We start from the raw sequence: 10,456 nt of genomic DNA on the forward strand, positions 1-10,456 counted from the left end.
TATGTTATTCTTCAAATAACTAGAAGAAGAACAAACTAACCACAGAGTTAGCAGAAGGAAGGAAATAATAAAGGTTAACACAGAGATTATCTAAATGGTGAATAGAAAAAAAATTAATAAAACAAGAAATTTTTTTTAAAGATAAACTAAATTGGCAAAATGCTAGCTAGATTAATTAAGGCAAGAGAGAGAAGGCTCAATTAACTGAAATCAGAAATAAAAGAGAGGACATGACAACTAATGTCAAAGAAATAAAGGTAATTATAAAAGAATACTATGAATAATTTTATGCTAACAAATTAGATAACCTAAAAGAAATACATAAATTCCTAGAAATACACTGTCTACCAAGCCAGAGTCATAAGGAAATAGAAAATTCTCGACAGATATATAACTAGTAAGGAGATTGAATCATTAATCAAAAAACTTCCAATGAAGAACATCCAGGACCAGATGGCTTCACTGGAGAATTTTATCTAACAATTAAAGAATAATTAATATTAATATTCCTGAAACTCTGTAAAAATTGAAGTGGATGAAACACTCCCAAACTTATTCTATGAAGCCAACATTACCCTAATAGCAAAGGCAGAGAGAGACACTACAAGAAAAAGCAAAACAAAAAAACTACAGTCATCCCTTGGTATTTGCAGAGGATTGATTCCAGGAACCCCTATGGATACCAAAATTTGCTGATTCTCAGTCCCTTATATAAAATGTCAAAGTAAAGTTAACCATCCATATCTGTGGGTTCCACATTTGAGCATATGGAGATCCGACTGTACAGAATGATATCACCAATAAATATTGTTGCAATATTCTCAACAAAATGCTAGCAAACTAAATTCAATAGCACATTAAAAGGATTATACTGGCATACTTCATTTTCCTGTACTTTGCTTTATTGCACTTCACAGATAATGTGTTTTTTACAAATTGAAGTTTTGTGCCAACTCTGTGTCTAGCAAGTCTATTGGCACCAATTTTTTTCCAATGTCATTTGCTCATTTCCTGTTTCTGTGTCACATTTTGGTAATTATTGCAATATGTCAAACTTTTTCAGTATTATTATGTTATGTGCAATCATTGATTTTGATAGTACTATTGTAAATATTTTGGCATTTTTTTAGTGATAAAGTATTTTTACTTAAGGTATGTACATTGATTTTTTTAGACTTAATGCTATTGCATACTTAATAGACTACTGTATAGTATAAACATAACTTTATACGCACTGAGAAACCAAAAAAATTGTGTCACTCATTTTTTTGTGATATTTGCTTCATTGTGGTGGTCTGGGACTAAACCTGCAATATCTCTGAGTTATGTCTGTACACCATGACCAAGTGAGACTTATCCCTGGAAAGCAGAATGGTTCAATATATAAAAATATCAATTAACGTACTACACCGTATTAACAAAGTGAAAGACAAAAAACATAGAATTATTTCACTTGATGCAGAAAAAGCATTTGAGAAAATTTAATATCCTTTTATGATAAAAAGAAACTAAACAAACTCCAAATAGGAGTAAACTACCACATCATAATAAAGACCATTTATAAAAAACCCATAGTTAACATCATATTTGATGGTAAAATACTGAAAATTTCCTCCTAAGATAAGGAACAAAACAAGAACGCTCATTTTTGCCATTTTTATTTAATATAGAACTGGAAGTCTTAGCCAGAGCAATTAGGTAAGAAAAATACATAAAAGACATCCAATTTGAAAGTGAAGAAGTAAAACTATATTTGTAGATGACATAATCTTATAAGTAGATCATCCTAAAGATTCCACAAAAAAACCCCATTAAAACTAATAAATGGGGCTTCCCTGGTGGCGCAGTGGTTGAGAATCTGCCTGCTAATGCAGGGGACACGGGTTCGAGCCCTGGTCTGGGAAGATCCCACATGCCGCGGAGCGGCTGGGCCCGTGGGCCACGGCTGCTGAGCCTGCGCGTCTGGAGCCTGTGCCCCGCAGCGGGAGGGGCTGCGATGGTGAGAGGCCCGCGCACCGCGATGAAGAGTGGTCCCCGCACCACGATGAAGAGTGGCCCCCACTTGCCGCAACTGGAGAAAGCCCTCGCACGAACCGAAGACCCAACACAGCCATAAATAAATAAATAAATAAATAAAGTAGCTATAAAAAAAAAAAAAAAAAAACTAATAAATGTATTCATCAAAGTTGTAGGATAGAAAATTATCACTCAAAAATCAGTTGCAAGAAACAGTGCTCCACTGCTTGTGAGGCACTGTACTCCCCCAATCCATGGATTGTTTTCCCTTGAATAAAGGACATCAATGTCATTATTGTTTTAGCTTTGTCATTTGACAATTTTGGTTATAAGATGGTACCTGATGTCAGCTGATGAAGTTTCTGGGGATGGCTCTTAGATGCAGGTGGAGGTACTCAAATGATCTTTTGGTTTGCTGACTCTTTGGCCATTCTCTGAGATCTCCAGTAAGCTTCTCTCAGACCAAGCTCAGTTTATTTTGCATTTTGAGCTCATCAAATTTGTTTATCCTAATACTTCTGAGTGGAAAATTGGGGTGTTGAGAAACTCCAGATTTTCGCAGGGTGGAAATTGGAATGCGAGAGACTACAGATTTTCACACCAAGACTTAGTGGGCCACATCTGGGAGCATCCTTCAGGAGCACAGACAGACAGAAACAGTAAGTCTGGTTGAATTATAGAGGATTATTTCAAGGGAAAATAATGGGTACCCTTCAATGTAAAGAAAGTAGCCATTAAGGGACTCGAAAAGCCTCAAGGTAAGTCCACAGCATGAACTGCTGTGGGAATTGGAGCAATAAATTAAGACAAGAAATTTGAACTTTTTGGGCCAATGACACATCAAAATGTAAGTAGGAGCAAGTCAGATTATTAAAAGCAATTAGGGTGCCTGCCACTATAATGAAATCTTTTCATGAGGGGAATAATAGATCTATTGCTAATGAGAATCTCGGAAGACAAAGCCACAAAATTGGTGGACATGTGTCGAGCACTTAAAGCTGTTAGAGTTCTTGCCACTTACCTCTAAGACTCAAACTAGTGTTTTAGGATAAGTTGGTCACGGAATGGATTTGATTGACACTAGGTCACCTTGGTAACCTCAAGAACATTTCTGTGCAATGAGGTACAATGTAAAACATCACAAAACCCCCACCTCAGTGGCACATTCCTTCTAACTATTAATTTGGCTCTGAGAGTCCCAAAGTTTAGCTAAATAAATGGGATCCTTAAGTTTCAAAGAATTAAACATGCCATATTTTGGCATACCTGATTATTTTATATCTAAGAGCTGTGGTCCTGGAAGCTGTAAATATCTTAAAAAATGGCAAAATCTTACTAAGACAACCTAGTATTACAATGGCCATTATGGGGAACATTCCAGTTAGGCACGATCATTCATTTAAGAAGTGCCCTTGAAAGTAAGGGTTTTCAAATCAAAGAGAATAGGATATCTTTTTTAATTGGTATACAGATAGTTCCAAAAGGCTTCAAGATTCCAAAATAGTTTTGAAAGCAGCTCTTCTGCCCATTTTCTTTTTACCCATTTTTGTCCCCCTCTAAGCTTAAAAACCTAATTATAGGAATGAGGTCACTAAGCAATTGAAACTCCTGACTTATGCTTTCCTGAATGCACACCATGTCTTGTCTAATCTGTTGATTCTTTTCCTAGATAAAAAGAAGAATGAAGAATTAAGTGGTTAAAGAATGATTAGCTCTCCATCCTCAACAGCCCTCTAAGGAAGGCAGATCACGTGGGCAAGATAACATGTGAAGAGAGAATCGGCCAATCTGTGCACAATGGAGAATGATACAGAACCCAACCTCCTGCCTCAATGATTCATTGAGATTCTTCCCCCAATTTTTCCTTTAAAACCAATCATGGCTGAGCAGAAAATTTGGAGTTGGTCTCCGGACATGGGTCCACTATCTCCCCAGATTGCCGACTTTTCTGATTAAAGCACTAAGCACCTTTCCTTTCTCCTGACACTTGCCTCTCAAATTATTGGATTATGAGCAGTGAGCAGTTGAACCTGGGTTTGGTAACAGTTTCATTGAAAGATTCATTGCAAAAGGATAATAAAAAAATCAGGGACACATGAGATACCTAAAATGAAAGATTATAAGACTTACATGACCCCTACTACTTCCCTATATCTTCCTTTACTTCAGTACTCACAGTCTACCAATCTTCTATCTGAATTGTCTTATCCCTCTGAAGAGACTATATAATCATAAATAAAAGTCCACTAAGCTAATGGCCTTATAGTTGCCCCCATATTTTTCCCTTGAAGGATGGTCCTTATATGGGTTCCTCTCAGGGTTGGCAGAATTTCTAGAGATTCCCCAGGAAATTGCTACCAGTTATTCCCTTAAACAGCTAAGGGGAAACAAAAATTAAAATTAATTTTAAAAAACCCTTGCCACATTCTGGTAGATATTGGAGCTACACTCTCCAATTTAAACCCCATTTGCTCTGCAGCCTGCAGATGGGATCCTGGGAAAACTGGCAGAAGCCAGCAAAGGTTGAGAATTCTTATGAGTCTGCTGTTTGAGATCTCTTTCTGTAGTACCCAGTTCAGAGAAGAAGGTAAATTTTCACTTTGTCCCTTCCTTTCCAAATCCATACCCATTGATGGCCAGTCATTTCTCTCTAGGGACAGCTATTGCTTCTTGTTTGTCTCACTTTGTGTCCTGAGAACTTGGGTTGGCTACCATCAGGTTGGGGGCTCCAAAATAGGGTCAGACAGAAATGTGGGTTGCATCCTATTTGTGACTAGTGTGGCTGGACAGAAATGTAGGTTGTACTCCACTTGTGGCAGGGGTCTTACTGACTGTCACTAGCTTGCAGTGGAATTGTCTGAATCTTTCTTTTTTGGCCTACCTTTAGGAGTGGCTCTGGATCTTGGGAGGGTAGTATCATTTACACCCTCTTTGGGTATGCCCCTGGGGTCCATGGGGTAGTTCAATACATCCAGGAATAATTACTATTTGTCCCAGCTGAAACCTGAAAATATTTGAAAGATTTTTTTTAAGTAGCTCTATGGTCAGAAGTTGGGCAGATTGGAAACTGATATTCAGAGCTTGATAGAAACTTTTTTAAAAGGCCTTCTCCTCTGACCTAAATGTACCCACAGGGAAAGAAAAACATTCTAAAGACAAACAGCTCTAAATCTATAACATATCGATAGAAATCTTTTGTTTTTCATCTTAATTGAAGATCTTGTCCTTAATATAAAGAAGCAAATTGAAGAAAATGTAGTTGGATTGGTAGGCCTGCCATTTAATATCATTCAGATTGCAACTCAATCTTTGAGGAATCAAAAACTATTCTTGCCTTACAAACAGTCTTTGCAAGAACAGAAAGAGCTCACCTATCCATTTTACCAATTCTGAAACCTCCTGTATTTGTCTCAAAAAACTTGTAGGTATTGTAAAATTCTAGATTTAGGAAACAAAAGTCCTTAGAGGAACTTGAATTAACTTCCTCTGCTTTTGAGATTTAAATGTTCTACCAGGTTTTCTCTAGGAACTCTTACCTAGGCCATCTCTTTTTTTGATACTTTTTAAATTTTTTATTGAAATATAGTTGATTTACAATGTTGTGTTAGTTTCAGATGTACAGCAAAGTGATTCACTTGTACATATATGTATATAAATATATATTCTCTTTTTACATTCTCTTCCATTATAGGTTATTATAAGATATTGAGTATAATTCCCTGTGCTATACAGTATGTCCCTGTAGGTTAACAATTTTTTATACAGTAGTGTGTATATTTTAATCCCAAACTCCTAATTTATCCCTCATTTCCCCTTTGGTAGCCATAAGTTTGTTTTCTATATCTGTGAGTCTATTCTGTTTTGTAAATAAGTTCATTTGTATCATTATTTTAGATTCCATATATAAGCAATATCATATGATATTTGTCTTTCTCTGTCTGGCTTACTTCACATAGTATGATAATCTCTAGGTCCATCCATGTTGCTGCAAATGGCATTATTTCATTTTTTTGTGACTGAGCAATATTTCATTGTGTGTGTGTGTATATATATATATATATATATATACACACACCACACCACATCTTCTTTATCCATTCCCCTGTTGATGGACACTTAGGTCATTTCCATGTCTTGGCTATTGTAAATAATGCTCCTATGAACATTGGGATGCATGTATCTTTTCAAATTATGGTTTTCTCCAGATATATGCCCAGTAGTGGGATTATGGGATCATATGGTAGCTCTATTTTTAGTTTTTAAAGGAGCTTCCATACTATTCTCCATAGGCCATCTTTTAGAAATGCAAATTTCAGAGAGGTAATGCTTATAAGAAGGAAAAAAATGGGCGAGATTATGTGGAAATGGGGCAAGTGGAATCACAAAAATCTTTAGCACAAATATTAGTAAAAAGTTCAAGCCATCTTAGTGGGTAAGCTTAACTTATTCCATCTTCCAGAAACACAATTTTGATCTACTTGTTCTTTTATCAACTAGTGAGCTTTGCATTATCATACTTGTCTTATGACTGAAATTTTAAAATAAAAGTTACAAGACCTCTGTCTACCTTTATTTACATATATCTATATATGTATATTATCAAAGTGTAATTTTTTAATTACCTCCAAATGATATTGCCAAAATCAATGTGTAAAGGGTTCTATTTAATTGGCATAAAATTTGAAGTGTTTATATAAATCAAATATATTTCCAGAAATATAGAAATTAACAAAAACATTTTTCAAGTTTACATGATCTATAGAATAATAATGATAAAAAGCTAGTTTAAGCTGTTACAAAATTTTTCAGTGAGAAAAATAAAGTGAGGATTAGCTGTTTAATGAATCATGAAATTTTCATGCATCATCTAAACATAATTGTTAAGAATGAGTAAATAAAATATAAGTAAAAAGTTTATAAATGGACTTTTCAACAATAATTATACTTTATGGTGTGTCTATTTAAAAATAGTTTCCAAAATCTTTTTGGTAACTTGAAACCTGAAACTTATACTGAGATAAGTTAATTGATGGATATTCATTGACTATCTAGATTACTTTCAAATGCAATAAAATACTGAAATGTTAATTATTGAACACAATTTTACCTATATTAGGCTTCCTATTACAAAATAATTAAATATATTTGGGTTTATCAATAAATTCCTTTTTGCCACATTGAAAAATTTACTATGAGGAATAATATACCTTCAGAAATTATGAAATGTATTAATAATTTTGCAAATCCATAGGATGCTAGTGCAGAGAGTCCCTACTTGCTTATTTTCACTAGGAATCAAAGATTCTAATGATTAAGAATTCTAATCAACATTTGTAGTTAAAATTACTTAGACATAATAAGGGTGAAAGAAAACAACTCTGTATTAAAAGTAGGTAAGGAAAGTAAAATGATTGACTGTTCCACAATTAAAACAAAAAAAAGAGGAAAAAACAGACAATGTCTGAATGGATATAAAAATGTAGAAGTTCTGTGAAGAATCTTGAGAAAGAAGTTTTATGTGTGGTCAAGGTGGCTAACATTGAAATGTATTTTAGTTTTGTTGTTATTGTTCATGGGTTTCAATGTTCAAAGTACACAGGTGCAAAATTAGAATTTGGTTTTTCTCTCTGTTAAAAAGAAAGTTTTATTAGACAATTGATCAGCTCTTGATAAGAAATTGTAAACCAAGCTTTTTCTTTACCTTTTAAGCAATCCACCTAGACAGGATAAATTTTATGTCTTACCGAAATAACTTACTGTGCTTCATGTTGTCTTCATCAGGTCTTTAATTACTGAAGAAAACCCAGTCTTCTCAATATTAAAAGAACCACATTTTGTTCATGACTCTGTAACCTTTTGCATTTGCCTTTATTATCTTCTATTGTTACTTTGGTTGAATAAACAAATATTATTTTATAATTTTATGTGATACCATTTAATCAAATGTTCAAGCCTTCTGACATTTTCTTAGAATCAAGTTCCAAATGGAGTTTGTTTTCTGTTTTGTTTTTTACTTTATTTATTTTTTAATCTCAAACTAACTTTGAGATTTCCTAGAGGGCCCCTAGAAATCTCAAAAGATATGTCTCTCACTTTGTAAAAAATAAATTAAGCTAATTAGGATTATTTGGTATTTTAAATTATGTGGGAAGCATTGTCAAATAAAAAGTGATAATAAACCTTCTTAGGTCATATGTGTATAAATATATTTTACTGATATAAGTATTTCAGAAATTGTTTAAAGTTTTTAGATATTTGTTAATACTCTCATTGCCCAATTATTACCCTAAATTATTATATGCCAAAGAAGTAACTACATTTTTTAAAATAAAATGAACTCTCATTATATCTTTAACCATGGGCATTTTAGAGTATTTTGCTACTTATAAACAGTTATTATTATACCTAATGCTTTTGCAAAAGTGAGATTAATGGAAAGGACTCTACCAATACTCTTGACTACTGACACCACTGCCTAATTACAAGGTGCATATTTTACAACTGAAGAATGCTCCACATGAAATCTGGTCCTGTGCAAATGCTGAAGTCCTCAATATCAAATTGACTAGGAAGAGAAGTAGCTGAAATTGAGGTAAACTGTGAGGTAGACAGATCAAGAATGTTTTTTTCCATTCCCCCTTCCCTTTCTCACCATGATTTTCCTAATACTTATACCATGAAGGTCGTTTTAATTCTTTTGTCCACTATTACCTTTCCCTGGCCTAGACAGAAAAATGTGACTGTTTATATATCTCAGGCCATTACAAAGAAGAGTATTCCAACCTCCAATGAACTGTTGGATTTGCTATGATGATGGTGATCTGTAGTTCCTTCTACCCATCACAAACTTCTCCCTGATTACCAATGCCTCAGTTTCTCTGGAATAAGCTCACTGGATAAACATTTCTGGAGAAGTAAATACAATTACACAAAATACACAAATAAGCCACTTGGCTTAAGTGACTCCATCAACAGAATCTTTCTTTGACCTATTTGATCAAAGTTGGTTTGGATCAGGGGGACTTTAGCTTCAGACCATCTTCTACATGTTGGGTATTTTTCTGCTTATAGTCATTCTGATAGTTCCCTGGTATTCTTGTTCTATCAAAAGCTTTCAAGACATCTGTGGAGTCACTGGTGACCAGGAAAATGATCTCTCTTTGCCTAGAATGTCAAAAACAGGATGAAGAAAACAGTCAACTAAGGAACCGAGACCTCAATATCCTAACCTATGAATTTCAGTTGAAGATCCTACCTGACTCGAACATCAAACGAGAAACAGCAGCACAAAGTGGTGCTAATACCTTAAATTTTGACCAGTAAAACTGAGAGTATTACTCAAAAAGGAGGGAATTAATAAAGTTAATTTTTATATAAAGACCTGCAAAATGGAGACTACCCCAGTGGCCTGGCCCACACCACAAATCTAAACCTAAGCCAACTTGCAATTTCGGGAAACACCTGTCAAAGAACCCTAACATATGCCAATCACAATCCTCTAGCTTAGATTTGGCTAGGTTACCTTACCCTAGAAAAAACAAAACTGCTAGTCTTATAAGGAAATTCCCTATCTCCTAGCTAATTATGACTTGTTTCTGTGTTGCCCTTCTAACACCCTATAAAATACACCCTTGCCCAAAATCCCTTGGGAAGAGTGTCCCATGGTTTGTGAGGCACTGTATTCCCCCAATCCATGGATTTTTTCCCCTTAAATAAATACATCAAACTCATTTTAAAAAGTCAGTTGCATTTCTATACACTAAAAATTAACAATTCAAAAAACAAAACAATTCCGTTTACAATAGCACCAAAAAGAGTAAAACTGTAGGAATAAACTTAGTCAAGGAGGTGAAAGACTTGTATACTGAAAATTAAAAACAAACAAAAAAACAAAATATTGCAGAAGGAAATTAAAGAAGACACAAATAAATTAAAATACATCCTTTTTTCATGTATTGGAAAACTTAATATTGTTAAGATGTCAACACTATCCAAAGTAATTTACAGATTCAATGCAGAAATAGAAAAATCTGTCCAAGAATTTACATAGAATCTTAAGGACCGTGAATCACCAAGCAATCTTGAAAAAGAAGGTCAAAGTTTGTACTTTGAACCATATACCAAAGAAGGTAATATTTCATACTTCCTGACTTCAAAACATATTACAAAACTACAGTAATCAAAACAATGTAGTATTGGGATAAATACCAACATAATAGACCAATGAAATAGAATACAGAGTCCATAAATTAACCCCCTTGTGTATGATCAAATGATTTTTGAAAAAGTGCCAAGACCACTCAATAGGAAAAGGACAGTCTCTTCTGCAAATGGTGTTGAGACAAATGAATATCTATGGCAAAGAATGAAGTTCACATGATATACAAAATTAACTCAAAATTTATATAAGTCCTAAAACTATAAAATTCCTGGAAGAAAA

This window comes from Balaenoptera acutorostrata, chromosome X, assembly GCF_949987535.1.
Source record: "Balaenoptera acutorostrata chromosome X, mBalAcu1.1, whole genome shotgun sequence".
Taxonomy (NCBI): domain Eukaryota; kingdom Metazoa; phylum Chordata; class Mammalia; order Artiodactyla; family Balaenopteridae; genus Balaenoptera; species Balaenoptera acutorostrata.